The sequence below is a fragment of the Parus major genome, chromosome 11, assembly GCF_001522545.3.
Source record: "Parus major isolate Abel chromosome 11, Parus_major1.1, whole genome shotgun sequence".
Lineage (NCBI taxonomy): Eukaryota > Metazoa > Chordata > Aves > Passeriformes > Paridae > Parus > Parus major.
Genome location: NC_031780.1, coordinates 18,095,991 through 18,113,347, shown reverse-complemented (window position 1 = coordinate 18,113,347; position 17,357 = coordinate 18,095,991). Strand labels below are relative to the sequence as shown.

General features: G+C 39.2%; 1 protein-coding gene and 1 long non-coding RNA gene across 3 annotated transcripts in view; one reads left to right on the top strand and one right to left on the bottom strand.

The window, feature by feature from the left end:
* LOC107210006 overlaps positions 1 to 4,041 on the top strand; it is a 38,565-nt gene extending 34,524 nt beyond the window's left edge. The window contains exon 6 of the long non-coding RNA XR_004499064.1: positions 3,932 to 4,041. This is a non-coding gene — a long non-coding RNA (uncharacterized LOC107210006). The remainder of the gene's footprint in view (positions 1 to 3,931) is intronic.
* Positions 1 to 17,357, bottom strand: part of CHST8 (carbohydrate sulfotransferase 8) — a 176,710-nt gene that overhangs the window by 17,523 nt on the left and 141,830 nt on the right. The gene's annotated exons all lie outside the window — the stretch shown is intronic.

The window sequence follows — 17,357 nt, the reverse complement described above, 5'->3', positions numbered from 1 at the left end:
CATGAAGATGTCAGGCTCGTAGCCCTTGTGCTCATGGGCCATTAGCTTTCCATTGATCTTTACAAGAATCGTTTTGGCTGGAAACATCCTTTGCAATCACCGAGTCCAACCCAGCACCCCCCAGCCACTCCTTAACTCCCTGGCTTTTAAATACCTCCTGTAACTTTGCAAGCCTATAACTCTTTTAAAAAGCGTGTCACCAGATAGATATTGAAAGGAAAATCCTGATCATGGCTCTACAAAACCAATAAAACTGCCTTTATGAGCTTTTATGAAATTTTTTATTGCTCAGAGGGTCTCAGTTTCAGCAGGCAGTGAACCACATTTAGAAAGTAAAACCTGTTTCTCACAGGCATCTCTAGCATTGCCTCTGTGCTTACAGCACTCCAGTGCTGTGAACATACCTATTTTCTTGTCTAAATTTCTGCACAGTAAAGTCAAAATACAAAATGTTTAACAAATGTACCTCCTCTTAGAATTGCTAGCAAGTAAAGAGGTCAGTGATGGCCCCTGGAAAGGGAACAAGATTTTTGTTTTCAGTACTACAGTAGCTAAGACAGAAAACATTAATTTTCATTAATCACTTTGCTATAAATCTCAGTTTAATATCCATTTCAGATGTTCTAGATAAATCCTTAACCTTTCAGTTGTTTCTTTTTGTAATCCTGTATCACTGATGAATCTTGGCAGTGACAAACGGCACTGTTAGACCCTGCAGCCACTTGTATTCATGTTCTTCCTCTATGTCTTTAGAGGGAGGAGAAAGGAGCAGGCCAGGGAAGACAGTTTGAATACTGATGCTCAAAAATGGCATCTTTCTTTTCCTCACCTTCCTCAAACTCTGAGACTGACTGCAAAAAACAGAAGTTTCCCTCTTTAAAAAAAAAATAATAAAAAACCCAGTATGTTGAATGATAGAAACCCTTTGCTTCTCCTGGTAGGAAGTTAAGCCATGGTAGATACCAATTAGTCATTCACAGCTCTGATCCTCTCAGTGGGTAAATGGGAAGGTTGCTTGATTTCCTCTGAAATTTTTACAAAATTCTCAGGAGGTTCAATAACAAACTTTTACTTGTCAAGTTTAGAACATTAAGACAGAATAAGTTACTTGAAAAATTTTAAAACAACATCCAAAATAAGGTACTTTACAAATTTAAACTGAGCAAACTCAAACTTAGCCAACTTGAATGTATCCATGCACAACAAGGCACTCACTAAGGCACTGACTGGTATTTCTAGTCTGGTTTACAATTATTCTGAGAAGGAGAAGTTAGGAAAAGAAAGAGAGAAGGAAAGAGACAGAAAGGAGAGGAGTAGAAACATCACCATTCATGGATGCAATGACAAAGTTTGACTGGTGCAATTTCAGTGTCCAGTTGTTGAAGTGGGGGTGAAAGCAGCCAAAGTCTTGATCCATTGGGGGTGGGGGAAGCCCATGAAACACAAAATTCCCTGAGTTAATACAGGTTCAGGTGTGGGTGCAGGGCCAGGTGCCTCCCCTGGGGCAGTTTTACACTGTCTGGTGTCACACTGTCTGGGGGGCTCTGATGTTTCATGGCCCTTTCTGAGATGTGGCCCTGCCTGTCCTGGCAGCGCAGGTGAGCCAGGTACGGCCCATGGGAAGGGATGAAAACCTCCAGCCTTCCCCAGGGCAGCTTCCAGAGCTGAGCCAGTTGTGAAAGGGAGGGCATTGTCCTGGTGCAAGCCCTGTCCCCCCTGGCAGCATCTGCTTCTGTACTGAAAGCAGAATTTTCCCCTCCCTGGCTCCCAGGCTGGCTCATCCCCTGCAGGGCTGGGCGCTCACTCCCCGCCCTGGGCGCTCCCTGGGCCCGTGGCCAGCAAAGCCCCGCTGCTCTTGCCAGTGACCACTGCTTTGAGCCATTAACCAGGGACATTTCAGACCCTCACAGCCTTCCAGGTCACTTAGCTCCACCAACAAAGCATGCCACATTCTGAAATTGGTAGATGGTTTCCTCAGGAAGGAGCTGCCACACGTCACTGAGATCACTTGCAGTGAGTTTTTTGTATTCTTGCAGTAAGTGGTCTGATAACACAGCCAGGACAATGAGGAAGTGATGCACACCTTACAGCAACCAGAAATTCCAGAAATCTGCTCCTTTTTTTGCCACATAGGTCTGTGACCTTTAAAAAAAGCTGTCAATTGTCCTACTGGAGAGAGAGCAATCCTCACTGTGAGAGTTAACAGATGTTATGTAAATAGTTTATTTGAGTTGGGCTGGAGTTTACTTGAACTCTGAAGCTTTTGGGTCTGCCCCAACTTTACCACCACCTAATGGGAAGACTGGCAGACAGGCATAATAACAATTCAACTTTATGAATAGTGTTATTCCAGGTGACAAGGTGCAAATGTACAGGTAATTAAACAACAAAATCCCCTTCCAAAGGACAAAATAAAAAACTGTACTACTTTTTTTTAGTTTAGATCCAGGTCAAAACAGAATTTTGATTCAAGCTTAGAGTGTAAGTTTTCATTAAATGAAAACACCAGATTTATTTAAGAAATTCTTATTTTAGGAGTATTCAGTTTCTCTTATAATGGTATTTTCTGGAATATATTTTTTATGACTTTCAGAAGTATCAATATGTTTAAAAAACCTCAAATCAACCAATCCACCCACTCAGCCTACTAATGCAATATGAAACATGTCAACTAACATGTCAACTCCTATGTATTGTAAAAATTTTGTAGCTAACAATATTATTAAACTGTCACAAAAGAGCATGAAACTCTTAGATATAAATATATTTTGAATGATATCTGATAGGAAAACTTTTGTTTGGGATAATCTGAAAAAAATCTGAGTTTAATGTTAAAAATCTCCTTATCCCTTGTCTGCAATAATCTTTCTTAACAAGCTCTCAAGGGGGCCACAGAACTGTATTAATATTAAGCAAAGAGCTTGGAAATTCCCCATCATGATGTGGAATATAACACTAAACATAATGCTTTAATAGAATGGTTTTATTTGTCACTAAAACAATTAATTCTGCAATGTCTCTGAACAACTGCAATGTTTTTTGTGCTATTTGTTAATATATTTAGATTAGATGCTCGAGTGAAAGCCTAAACACTCTGTCATCTTCAGACATACTCATGCAATTAGAGTGCAGCTTATGTTATTGTTTTATAATTCAAGGCTTGTGGAGTAATAAATTAAGAAACTCATTAAATTTTCAATTGCATTAATAGAATAAATTAACTAATTAAATTCTTTGGTAAGGCCTAATAACAAAACAATGGAAATACATCTATTTATTTTTTTCTATTTTTGTCAAATCTTGCCCAGATAACCTCTACCTTCAATATAGGAAAAATAAAGTAATGGGAACATAAAGTGTAAAACATACTCTCTCTTACCTGGAGTTTAACCTTAATTCCCTTTGTCACATTTTAAAGAATTTCTGAACAAATTCCATGACTACAAGCCTTCCCCATAAATAGCTGCAGGCCTCTCAGCAGCTTTGTGTACTTTGTTCTACCAGCACTGTCAAATAAAGACTGATAGCACTATTTTTATTTGGCAATGCATGACACAATTTGATGCTATAAGTTAAGCTATTTCAAAAAGAGTGATGTTAAAATCATCTCTGTTTTCACTGCAATTGAAAATTGTAAGTGTATGTATTTAATGAAGCTTGCAAATATGAAACTGCTCAGTGAGCTAAGTCTGTACTGGTAGAAATCACTTCATATCCATTAAAATCACAATTCCTGGATTCACAGTTGAGGTGAATTTCCTCACTTTATGAAGCTTTCTCCTTTTTTTTTGTATCTACTAATGGTTAAAGCCCAAATTAGTTGAAAATTAATGTAGTTACACCCAAGTATGTGTATTTTTTCCACTCTGCATTAGAATGCTCATGCTACAACAGTATGAGAATTACAGAAATTCTTCCTTCATCTTAACAGGTGTTGGTGGTGTTTAAATTATTCAGTGGTTGTCTGAGCTAGTGCCAAACTGTAGTGAGACAGACAGAGAAACGTTCATGAGGAGGCTTGAGATGCTTTGCACATAGGACTCACTCACTCTAGGTAAGTATGTACAAAGAAATAAAAATATTTGTCTAGAAAATCAGGAGAATCTGTTGTAAAAGGGAATTTTTCCATGAACAATAGATTAACAAGCTTGCTGTTGCCTGCTACCTTTCCAAAGAGTGGAAAAGCTGTCTTCCATAGCTGGTTGTACCTACCCAAATCATAACTATTAGCTTTTTGTCCAATTAACTGCTCAATCTGGGCAAAAAAAATACCATAGGGTAAAAATCAGTTCTGTATTTTTTAAAACAGTTTTGAGGCATCTCTTTCTGAACTGTTTGCCCAGGTGGACAAATCCAAGCTACTTCTCAGTGAATCCACTAAACTCCCATGGGCTTTGAGCTCTGCTATAGAGACATATTCAAATTCTCCATTTATTAATGGAGAATTAAATTTATTTATATTTAAATTTATTAAATGTCATTTTGTAAATGACATTTTGCCTCACAAAGCATGTGATATTTTCAGTATTAGCTCTTCCTATTCCTCTTGCAAGACACTGAGGTATCTAGCTGCAAGGTCAGCTATGTTTCTCTTTTTCCTTCCATGAAGCCTGGTATTGTTTTTGGGGGGCAGGAGGAGAGGAATTGGCACCAGAGGTATCTGCATTGGTGTGTGGGGAACATGGAAACAGAGCTTCAACTGAAGGATGTCTGTGGGGTTTTATCACTTAAATCTCTAATGCTACTGCTCCTGTAAATGATTTCATGCCAATCATACTCATGGAGTTTAATAAAGCTGTAAAGCCAAGTCATAATCTGCTCTATTCCTCAACAGGGGAACCCAAAATATTGCAGGTCACTGGGAAAGGCTGTATTTCTATTCACTCTTTTATCAGGTGATTTTTCTCTGCCTCTTCTTGTGCTAGAGTCACTTGGGAAATGAGGTGAGTTGCCAGGAAAATAGGATCTAAAGGCCCTCTCAAAACATTAAAAAATTAATCAGATTTGTCATTTTATTACTTCATCTCTCAGATTTATTAGATTAAAATTATGGTACTTTTGAGTCTGACTCATGGTTTTTGATTGCTCAAGGTTGTCAGTATGACACATGGGGTGTTTATCTTTTTCTTTCTTCTTTATCCCCCCTCCAGAGGCAGAGTCTGGCCAGTGTGTCTGCCTGGGTGCACCACATCATGCACTGCCTCTAGCCAGAGCTCATGGTAAAACCAGAATTCTCACTCTAGAGAGAATTCCAGGTCCTCTTTGTGTTTTATATAGCTTATACAAAGGTTTAAAAAAACAAAAGCAAAACTAAAGAAACCAGAAAAAATCCCCAAACCAAAAAAAAAACAAACCACAAACACAAAGAAACAGGTGACCCAAAGCTCTGGAACATTCTGCCCATCCAGTTTGTCTTTTCCTTGTGCTCCTGTCCACTCACAAATCCAGGGCTCCATAATACCACAGACCTCTCCTTGACCTGGGGCATTCCTTATTCTCCTTCTCCTTATTTTATATTATATAATCTCCCTCTGTTTACTTTTAACTTGTCTCTGTTGGACTGAGTCAGAACCTCCCTAATAACTCTTCTTTACTCCTGTCACCAAATGATAATTAGTGAATATTATGACTTTTGCTGGGATTCAGAGAATTCTCTTCACAGTAGCCAGTGTGAGGGTGTGTTTTGCATTCCTGGAGTCAGTGTTGAAGCACAGGGATGTTTTCATCCCTGCTGGGCAGGGCTCACACAGAGTCAAGGTCTTTGCTGGTCCTTGCCCACCATGGAGTAGTCTGGGGGTGCAGGAGAATTTGGGAAACACAAATCCAGCTGTCCCCAAGGTCATGTAAATCTGAGGGTCAGGGGAAGGTGGGGAACAATGGCTGTGATGATATTTGCCTTCCCCATCTCTGCTGTGTGTGATGGGGCGCTCAGCACCTGCCCATGGAAAGCAGGGAATGAATTCCTCACTTTGCTTTACCTGTTAAACTGTCTTCATCTCCACTGTGGGTTTTCTCCCTTTTATTTTCTAGTTATGGTCCCACTGTGGGTGGGGGAAGTGAGTGATCCTTGTGTGGAGCTTTGTTGCTGGCTGGGGTTAAATCCCAGCAGTGAAGTTCTTTCTCTTTTTTGAAAAAGAAGGGACCAATCCCTCACCTCCCAAAGAAGAAACACCAAAGCAAACCCAAAACCCAACCCAAACCACCTAAAACCCAAATCTAATGAATAACTGACATTAAAATGCTATCTACCCAGTTGAGACTCTGCCAGTATTCTCTAATTCAATGTAATCTGACTTGCTCTAGGATTTTCTGTAATATTTGCAGGTATCAAGGAACTTCTTAGATCATTTAAAATTGTATTAATGAGGGTTTTGCTTGGCTTCCTGAAGTCTTCAAAGTGACAAGAAAGACTTCAAATGAATTCTGACTGGCTTTTCACTGTAAGGTATTTATTCCCAGAGCTGAAGATTGTACCACACTCAAGACAAGCATATCCAAAGATTGAAAGTTGTTACATTCATTATAATGAAGATAATCACAGTAAATAAATACTGCTTGGTAGAATTTCAACACATGATTTCTCTTTCTGAAATGTGGAAGTTCCTACATAAGGCAGTGTTTTGTTGAGCAGAGAGTACCAGCAGTGAAAAGGCTTTGCTCTTATTTTGTTTTGAACCAGAATAGCTCAGTCTGTGGCCAGTTGTTCCTCCTGTTGGTAGCCAGAATCCTGTTTGTGGCTCCAGCCTTGCAAGCATCACTTCTGCTTGCTGTTATTTGGAGGAATATAATAAAGAATTGAAATACAGTGAAGGTCACCTGGCTCACACTCCCAGGAATAGGATTTCACACAGAAATGTGGAACTGGTGTAGATATATGATCTGCATTGAAGATGGACACAAACCTATTTTTCTGAATCAGTATCCTGATGAAAACTCTTTTCTTTGGTTTCATTTAAACATTTATCTTTAAAGTACATAGATTTAACTGAACAATGTGGTTAAACTACCTGTAGTTCCATGCAATGGGTTCTTAAAGACAATTTGTTAGAACAATAGGTTCTGGTTTTCAACTTTTATCTATCATCAATAGGAATAATGAGTTTTAATGTACCTTTCCATTGACTTATTTGAACAACCCTGCTGCAATAAAGCATATTAAATAATTTCATTAACCTTGGCCTAGACTTGCACTAAGAAGCTCTTTATTTGGGCAAGTGCAGCACAGATGTGAGGTCTATGATTACTGCAGCTCTGCCACTCTACTGGCAATGTGTCATTTTTAATGTGACAGCTGTATTCCAGCCATCAAGGGTTACAGCTTCTGGCAGCGTGAAGTTCTCATTATGCCATTTCTTCTCTGCAGTAAAATAATAATTTCAAAGCAAGCTGCTCCCATCTCCTCCCTAACCTGAGATCAGAAATCCTTCTGTTTATTTTTTTTCTGATTTTTAATCTAATCTTCAGCAGCTGGGTTTGTGTTTAAAGTTAGTGTTCTGAGACTGACCTAAGGTATATTACTTATTAAAAAAAAAGATCTTTGCATATTCAAAAATACCTAAAAATAACAAGTAAAAAGCTGTTCATAGTACATTTCTCCTTTGAGCAAATGAATTGGGAATATCTTAAAATTATAGATTTTATATACTTAATTGTCATATACACATCATTTTTGTGAACTTGTCTTCCATTTGCTCTATGAACTATTAAAATGAATACTTTACATAATTATTTCATGTCAATTAAAAAAATATTAAAAAAATAAAATAAAATTTAAAAATAATTTAATAATAAAAGCCATGAAGTATCTACCTTGAGAAATTGCCACAGCAGAATCTGAGTGACTTCACTTGAGATATTTTTAAGTGGCATATTTTTATTATTCTTTATCCTGAAAGAGTGAACTGTTTTTGAAGCTCAGTTGGCAAAGAGGTGAATTGACAGGAGGTGTTCTGCTACCATAACCAAACTTGCTCACATTTGCAGAGGTCAAAGGCTGCCCTCTGGTCATTCTGAGATTGTTCTGGGCACCTGAACAGCAGCTGAAGGAGGACAGGTTTATTTTATTTTAATGTCACAGAGCAGAGAATCAGGCATTCCCAGCTAAATGGCAAAGTAATGCAAAAAACATGGAACAATTCTGAATTATAACTGCACAACCAAAAATAAACCCAGCTTTTCTGGGGACTAATGACTACAGTTGGTCACAGCAACAGCAATGGAAATTAGAAAAGAATCTTGTAAAGAGAATCACTTTTCATCAACACCTGATTTTTAATAAAGTAGTGATGAATTTTAATTTGGAATTCATTTTCCTTAATGCATGCACCTTGTGTAACCAAGAAATCAATATCATCAGATGGATGTATGGTTTTTGCCTCTCTGTTTTAAAGGTCATGTGCTAAATCAAGCAGCTATAAAAATTAACATATTTCAGTAATTTTAGACTAGATAAGATTTCTGTGCAGCCTTAAGAAAACTCTACTGACATTCTTTTGGCACAGAATAGGATGACACGTTGCTGCTATGTGACAAACCCAATACAGAATCTTTATTAATAATCCTGTTAATGTTTCATCTAATGCAAGGGAAATGGTAAATAAATTGTGGCTTTAACCCACTGCTGAGCTTCCAATTACTGTTTTTCTTCCTATCTGCTTCCAATATATCATTTTTTTAATATGACTGAAATGTTCTAACAATCAAGGCTTAGGATCCTAACAGCATGAAGTCCTCATTATGTGATTTCTGCACTACAGTAAAATAATGACTGTGAAGCAAGCTGTTCTCCATGTCACACTTACACAAGAGCTCATAAGACTACCCACTTACCAGCTTCTGGTTATGGATTCAATTACTTAATGCCTTGGCTTTGTGGATGTTGGAGTCATGTCATGCATCTGTCTTGAGCTGCCCCATAAAAAGCATTCAAAGTGAATAAATTACAGGTGATGTTCCCCAGAAGCACTCTGAGGTTTTTGCTTTCTCCCAAAGCCATTCAGGGTTCTGGCTTCTAAAAGTTTAATGAAGGGTTTCATAAACCATAAAAAAAGCCCACTAGAATGCCATGACCTTCTTTCATTTTTTGATTCTGTGCAAAAATTTCTTTTTCCACAAGTAACAGGGAGAAGAATATTACACTTGAGAGTCAGCATTTAAATGGTATGTTCTAGCCCCAAATACATATTAAACAGAACTGTAGAGGGAAGTAAACAGTATTTTAGATGGCTGTGCAGGTTTTGTAAAGAGATTTTATTTTTCCAAACAAAAGCTCTGTGCATCAGATGAATATGTTTTGCCTCCTTCAGTCTGCATTTTAAAATTGGCAAGGAGATGAAATCATAAATAATTAATTATTAGCAAGTGACTCTTACAGCTGCTATATATCTGCTATTTCTTGTATTAAGTATCTATCAGGGGAAAATTCGGGGTGTCTGTACTTCATCTGACCTATAGCCCTATTATTTTTCTTCCTGTTACTATAAGATAAAATTAAGGCATTCATTAATGCAAGGTTTATTTGTCTGCCAAGTATTCCCTCCTGTCAGACAGGGAAAAATCCTGAATTCAGGACCAAGCCTGTTGCCTGCAGTCCTGGGATGCCAGGATTAGGCCACACCACACACATGGGCTGCATTAATAACACATTTGCTCTATAAAATGGGGTTTTACATGCATCAGAAAACGGTGGCTGTTCCCCCAAAGGTGAAATCCATGAAGAATTTTTAGCTGCACACACCTTGTTTTGACACTCCTGCTGCGTGTGAAATGTGTGCCTGGTGGGTACAAAGTGGGAACTGCTAAAACACCAGAGGATTTTCCAGTCAATATGCAAAACTTCCCTGCTTTCGAGGTATTTTCCCATTGGCAAGAAAAGAATCCCAGTAAAATGTTGGCTTGCTCAGCTCCAGACAGCAAAGTGTGGATCAAAGGAGACTGGCACCAGGTGTGACACTTGCAATTAGACACTTGGGTGTGAGGTTTTAACCAAGATAAGTAATGACATTCTTGTGTGCTTTCTTTTTTCTCTCCCTAACTGCTCTCTTTTTGTAGCTTTCCAGTTGTTACTCTCCCAACCTTACAGGATCACTTAGAGAGCAAAAAGATACAGTTTCATGTATCATTAATTCCTTACAACCTCAGTGCTTTAGCTCATCTCTCAATACTGTTTCTTTCAGTGTTATTAAAAAAAAAATTAAGGATTTTCAGTCCCATTTCTCTTACCCCTCCAAAAGTGATGGGTGTTACAACCCATTCTGTACCCCATGGCAAACATCCTGCTCCAGCTGCATTCTTTGTGAGGAATAGAATGGCTATGTTCTCATTTGGCTATGCTATCATAATTAATAGAACAACAAATATATGTGAGCTAATAGGCAACCTGTTCTAGAGCCAATGCCTACTAAATCATTGCCTTGCAGACCACTGAAAGGGTGAGAGCTGTCTGCCACATGTTGGCCTGGGGAGGGTTTCTTACAATAAACACACTGTGTATCCATTTTAATGCAAATTCCTTAATTCACTAGGTATTACAGATACACAGAAGAATAATATTTAGTGGAAAAATGAACACAGAGAAAAAAGAAAGGGTTCTAGGTACAAATAGAGTCAATAGAATGGGAGAGGAATAGAAAGGGTTGTGTGTGAGATATCTGGATTTCATGGGATTAAAGGAAGTGGGATGTACTGGGCTGGGAAGGATGAGGCTCAGAGAAAGACTGGAGTATCACCTTTCTTTTCCTCAAAAGCTTCTGGGGTACCATCCTTATAGAGAAATGCAATTGTCTGTTAAACATCTGATCCAGCTGGAGACTGGGTCACTGCATTCCCTTCTTTTCCAGCTCTATCAAGTGAATTCTGAATTACTGCAGCCTCTGCACAGGTTTCTGAAAGCCTTGCAGCAGCAGGAGCAGAGCTGTTCCTGACTCACTGAGCAGGCATTTTGCAAGGAAGAGGCTCAAACAGGCTCCCTGACAGATGCTGCAGCTCCAGTAAGTGTCAGCTGCCTGCAGATACCTGGGGACCTTTCAGCAGGACTGAGATGTGTCTTGTGGCACAAGAATGAGGAAAATGGGGTATGGAAAGACACAGAGTGTGTCACCAGTGGAAATTCTCTGAGTAGGCTGGCTGAGTTCTGAGGAGCTTCAGGGCATGTTACAGTCATTGTGGTTGTGGAGAATTTTTAGCTAGCTACAATTCTGGGAGCAGAAGAGTGTGTGTGGGGCTGGCTACCCAGAACTACCCCAGGAGATTACCTTCCTCTGCTTTTCCTCTATTGTTTCCTTGCTGATATTGTTAGAAACATGGCAAAACAGTCCATTTTCCTCTTCAACCATGATTTGCTCAAATTCCCCAAAATTTCCTTTATGTCCCAGGTTATTTAAACTCCATTTTGAAACAAAGGCTGCTGTTGTTCATCACTATCCCACCATCCCTGTCTATGAACCCCTGGGAGCAGCATAGTCCAGACTGAGCTTTGAATCCTACAGTTTTGAATGGGGTGACCCTGGCAAAGGAGGGATTTCTCAATTCCTGCTCTGGGGCTTTCCTTTGGGTTTTGTCCCAGCAGGGAGGTGTCTGCAGGAGGCTGCAGGTGAGCAAGGGGAGTTCAGGCTCTGCTTCCCTGGGGTGGGATGCTCAGACACCCCTAAACCTGTGCTTTGCTTGTAGGACAGGGGTTACCAAGCTGAGGGGCTCTTCAGCTTGGCTGTTAGGACTGACACAAGTGTGATGTGATGGGTTGCTGTGGCTTTGTTCAGTTCTCATTGCTGTGGCTGATCTTTTCCCATCCCTTCTTTGTGGTATCCCCTCACACCAGGAAAGCAAAAGCTGAACTGAAGGGATATGTTGGATAGCTGTGTAAATTGGTGCAGAAATCAATTTGATAAAGAAAAGTCTCTACTTCTGTCTTCTGTATCAAAGTCAGTGATTTCCTGTAGATTTTTACAACCATCCTACAAGGCTTAGAACAGAAAAAGAATCATTGCTCTGATGGTTTGGGAAAGGATAGTGTTCTCTTAAAACATTATAGGATAGCAATTAACTTAATTGCCTCTACAGTTCATTGAGATACTTTTTGTTTGTTCCTCTCTACAGGAATACAATTACATGATATATGGTATAATGTCTGTTTTTCTGAAGCCATGATGCTCTCTGCATTGGGACCAGCTTTTTATTCACTTTAACTGGCTCCTGCTCCAGAGCTGGCTTCTACAGCCATGGCTAAGTGTGAGGAGCACTGGCTGTGTGAGAGTGGCCTGAGCTGAGAATTATAGGTCAAACTGCGTTGTGCACCTAACTAATATGTCAAAACCCCCCACCAAAAGTTCAAATAAATGAGCTATTTATTGCAAGATGATCAAGAGGCAGAACTGTGAAGCCTAACCTTTACAAAATCCCAGCTTGCTTTAATTGTCCTACATCTTCTAGAAAGCAGCCTTGGGTTTCCATTCATATACTGCACTAGAGCTTGTCTCTTTTGTGATCACCATCTTATTTCAAAATAGGAAAGGCATTATTGTGGATGTACCTAAATGGAATTCTGGAGTGACTGTTATGGACTCAGGAATCTGTTATACCCCCAAATTGAATTCTAGCTATCTATGTAACATATCTTTAGTGTTGTTGTGTAACACTCTGTAGTGTGAAGCATATGAAGTTTCACAGACATAATTGCATTTTTATTGTCATGCATTGCTACGTTTTCAACAATCCCTTTGCATCTCCTGAGTGTGTGCTGTAATTTTGTTTTGAAAAAAAGATAATCTTAGATTTAGGTAGTCATAAGGCTTTAAATTGCATAATGTTCAGAATACTTTGCATAACTGTTACCATAAATATGCAGAGACATTTTGTTAGTCAATAAAGAAATCCAGTGAGCATGTGTGTGTGTGTATGAGTTTTCAAACTGCAGAAACATTACATGGAGCACCAGAGTAGAAAGAACTCTTGAACCGCTGCCCTTGCATGTTTTGTTCTGCAGCTGAACATGTTATTAAACCAATCTGGGCAACAACATTTGATGAGACCTATTGAACATAGAATTTTCACAATGCAACTGCACAAATTTATTTAGCACAAGCATGTCTTTAACTGTTAAACTGTGGGTAAGTGTGTGACCTCTGTGGTAACACTTGCACCTGCATAATGAGATTGATAAAATCAGAAATGTTAACTGGAATACAGAATGTAACAGGGATATATCTGCCTGAATCCAGTCCTGGCTTTAGCCTGTTCAGATGTTTGGTGTCAGGGTGTGCTTCATTGCTGCAGGAGGGTGTGTCAGTGCTGCTTAGGGCTCCTGGAGGAGGCTGCTGCCCCATGGATAAACCACAGCAGAGTCAGGGCTGAGTGTCACCCACAGAAAGTGAATTAATGAGGAAGGGACAGACATTTTACAGGGCCTGTGGCAATAGGACCAGAGGTAATGGTTCTGAACTAAAAGCAGGGAGATTCAAACTAGGTGTAGGCAAGAAATGTTTTAGGTTAAAAGTGGTGAAACAGCAGAAGAGGATGCATGGAGAGGGGTGGATGCCCCATCCCTGAAACCTTCAAGGTCAGGTTGGACACAGCTCTGGGAAAGCTGATCCCAGTGAAGATGTCCCTGCTCAGTGCAGGGGTGCTGGACTCCATGACCTTGAAATGCCCTTTTTGACTCAAGCCCCTCCTATGGCAAACAAAAGCATCGAGGTGTGAGACAGCTGAGGGGACCCTGCCAGCCTCCCCTGACCTCAGCTCCCAGCTCCTGCAGGAAATTCCTTTCAGGTTCATTGTAGCTACAAAACCAATCACTAGAGGTCCTTATGCTCCAATATTGCTGTTATTCTTTGGTAACAGTTTGTGGTGGGCTAAAATTTCTCTTAAAATCTAGTGGATTCTATAGATTATAGATTATAAATTGTACATTATAGATACCCAAAACTAAACATGCCAGCCAGTTCCCTGGAAAATGGGAAGTTTTCAGTTAAAAATACTTGGTGTTTAATGTTTGAGCCAAATGCAAATATATTAACAGTGGAAATAAATATATTAACAGTGTCTGTTTTGAACAGGATGTAATTTTTCACCCCACAGTATTTGTATAAATTACTTTTTAGGAAAAGTCATTTGGAGAAGACTTTTCTGATCTATAGCATGGGGAAAGGCAAAGAAAACTACCAAAAGGGCCTAAATAAAACTAAAATAATGTTAAAAAGGCAAAAGAAATCCTCCAATCTTAAGGTTTATGATAAATGTTCTTGGTCAAAATAATTATTAGAGGATTTTTTCAGGAGCACCATTCTGTTTCTGGGAACGTAAAAAACCAGCAAGAGCTTCCACATCACTGATGACGATGCAGTATCGCTAATTGTAGCAATAATTTCTCTGCTGTGAGTGCCTGCATGAAGCAGAAACCATTTAAATGATTTCTCTTAGGCCACTGAACCTCCCTTTGATGGGAATAATTTTTTGGTTGCTGCAGTCCTGTGCTGGATTCAGCAACCTGTGGATGAAAAGCTCCCATTGCCAGTCCTGGCCCCTTTTGCTTCACTTCTGCAAGGAGCCATTTCTGCCCCTGGAGTCAGACTAAAACAGGCAGCAAAGAAATCATTTGGTGGCTCATATTTCCACTTGGGTTCAGTGATCAGGATCACAAGAGAAATAAGTGTGCTGAACTGAAAGGGCCTTTCTGCTTTTCTTAAATGTTCTCCATGAGATGAACATTACACAAATGCTGTGTATTCCAATTAAACTTAAACAGCAGCTCTAGCAGGGAGCAACTGCTGTGCACTCACAGGATAAATCAGCTTTCCTACTGAGCTCCACAGCATAGTTAAAAAAGGGAAATCCATTTCAGCAACCTCCATAAAACACAGATGCATTTTCTTTCTGTCTTTCTTAACCTTCTTATGTAGCTTTTTAGTTTTCATGGATGCTGAATACCTATGAGTCCATGTGGGGTCAAAATCCTTTTAATTTCAAAGAGTCTTAAACAGCAGTATCATGTCTGCTCCATGTTTTTCAGGCAGATGATGGAGCAAGCTGGGCTTACCAGCTTTGAGGTTTAGTTCTACTCCAGATTCCCTGTGGGGTGTTAGGCAAGTCATTCTTTCCTGCAAATGGGAATAATGATTGCTTTGCTGTTTGACTCTGTTTCTGTCTCAGACAGAAAATCTTTGGGCCAGATATATCTTTTTTGAGCTTCTAAATGAGACCTGAAATATATTCCAGCTGGGAAGGGCTATTGAGGGAGCTGAACCAAATCTGGTTCATTGTCACCATTTGAATTTCTGTCTGAGCCATAACTGCACCTGAGCCCGTGCAAATTGGCTCATTTTGGAACAGAGAAAGGTCCAGTTTGAATATCTGATTATGTGGAAATGTCTGCAAAGACAAGCACCCAGTGGAAAAGCCCCAAGGTACCAGCAGTGATCATTGTAGCTCTGTTGGCCACATTTTAAGACAAAAGGGGTTTTGTACTCTTGGCAGAGTGGCTCCTTCCATGGAGCATCAACAAAATGCACTTTTCAGCTGGCCAGCTACAAATAGAGGAGTCACCCTTGGCAGTGTTTTCTTTTGCCTCCTGCTCCTGTGCTGAGGATGGTGAGGCAGAGCCAGGCTGGCACTGACACCCCAGAGCCAAGGGCTCCTCCAGCTGTGCCCTCCTGTGCTCCCCAGCCTGGCCAGAGAGAGAACACATTTCATTAAAGCTAGCATGGCAGTGGCACTGCATAATAAATAACTTACCCTGAGTGAGAACCACAGCCCCATTTGCTGGAGATTAATGTAACTTCATCCCTCTGAAAGACTATAGTTTTGCATGTTAAATGTAATAACTGGAATTTTGTATCTGCCAGCTTGGTTGTTCCAGGCACAGAATGAAAACCAACTCTGTATTTACTGAGATAATTTCTGTTGTCTGCATCACTTTATGGATACATGTAAGAAAGCCTGATGGAATGAATTATAGTCATAAAAAATAGCAAGAATTAAGAGCATTTCAGGTTTTTGTGTTGTATAAAGGAAGTCTTGATAGTTCAGCTTGACAAAACCCACTATTTTATTTTTTTATTTAAGCTTTTTTATTTAATTGCCTGTGAAACAGAGAGGAGGGCAAAGGAAGAGATTAACAAGTGATTTCCCTGACTCAGAATAGGAATGATTGTGGGGCAGTAGGATGCCCTGTGCACTGCAGAAAGAGGGGAGCAATCAACAACAATGAAATTTTGAAGGTCCATAATTTTACAGGATATACTGTGGGCAGCTTTTGCAATGGGAGAAAAGTTCTGAAGTACCCATTAACTCTCAGTAATTGCCAGATTATTTCTCCTGAGGCACACAAGCAGCATAAGAAATCCCTGGTGTTGAATGAACTAACAGAGGAAGCTGCTGCCTCACAGAACAGTAACAGATTTTGGAAAAGGGACATCTGCTGGTTTTTTTCATATGAACCTTCTTTATTCACTTTAGAGATGGCCATCACTGCCATACCTGGCACAGAATAATTCTACTTTTCCAAGAAACATAGAAAAATAAATGGGCATTAAAGGTTTTAAATTCTATTTAGAACTAGAGTTAATATTACCCAATTTAAAACATTTTCATTAGCTGTTATTTGTGATGAATCAAGAAGCAGCAATGTCTTTGAATTGTTGATTAAGTTGATGTTTTGGGCATTTCAGGTGATTTCTGCTAACAACAGTTTCTTGATAAAGTGGGCCATTGTTTGAAAAATAGAATAGATTTGCATCTGCCTTAAACAAAATAAAAGGTACCTGAAGATTCTGAATGAGTGTAATTAACCTGTTAACCCTAATGTGGAATTACTTTTTTGATATGTAGTTATGAGTCTTGTGTTTTATGGAAGTAAGAGAGAAAAGGGAACAAAGCCAACACAAGACAAAAATCTGAAAGCAAATGTACTGAAGTAGGATGAATGTTTAAAGGAGAGCTGTTGGATAATGGTGTTAATTATAAAGAAGCCTAAGGATTTTATTTTTGAAGTATACATCACCTTGCACTCAAAACACAATTTATTTCCCACTAATAATAATTATTATTAATTATAGTTAGAAATAATTATTTCTCATTAAATAATTCTTATTAGCAGAATGCTCTTTTGAAAAGAAGAAACACTTAAAAAATATTTTAAAAGTTGTTTTATTGAGACACCCTAAATGGGTGAGAGATTACTTTTTAATTAGAAATATATGAAAATTAGGTGAAAAGTCCCAAGCCAAATTTTAGATTTAAATTCTCCAAGTTCTGTTGGAGGAAGAACAGAACTTGTTTTCTGTCAGGAAACTGTTCCTTGTTTGACTGGAAAGAATGTATTTTCCCAAACCAGCTGGCTCTGTCCTTCAGACATGCTGATATTCAGC